Here is a 316-nt window from a genome sequence, read left to right as displayed (position 1 = left end):
GAGTTCGAGACCAGCCTGACCAACATGATGAAACCCCATCTCTACTAAAAATACAAAAATTACCTGGGCGTGGTGGCGTGTGCCTGTAATCCCAGCTACTCAGGAGGCTGAGGCCGGCTGAGCAGTGAGCCAAGATCGTGCCATTGTACTCCAGCCTGGGCAACAGAGCAAGATTCCATCTTAAAAACATAATTAGCCGAGTGTAGTGGTAAGCACCAGTAGTCTTGGCTACTTGGGAGGCTGAGGCAGGAGAATCGCTTGAACCTGGGAGGCAGAGGTTGCAGTGAGCCAAGATCGTGCCACTGCACTCCTGCCT

Source organism: Colobus angolensis, unplaced genomic scaffold (assembly GCF_000951035.1).
Source record: "Colobus angolensis palliatus isolate OR3802 unplaced genomic scaffold, Cang.pa_1.0 Scaffold207, whole genome shotgun sequence".
Taxonomy (NCBI): Eukaryota; Metazoa; Chordata; class Mammalia; order Primates; family Cercopithecidae; genus Colobus; species Colobus angolensis.
Note: the sequence above shows the minus strand (reverse complement) of the source record.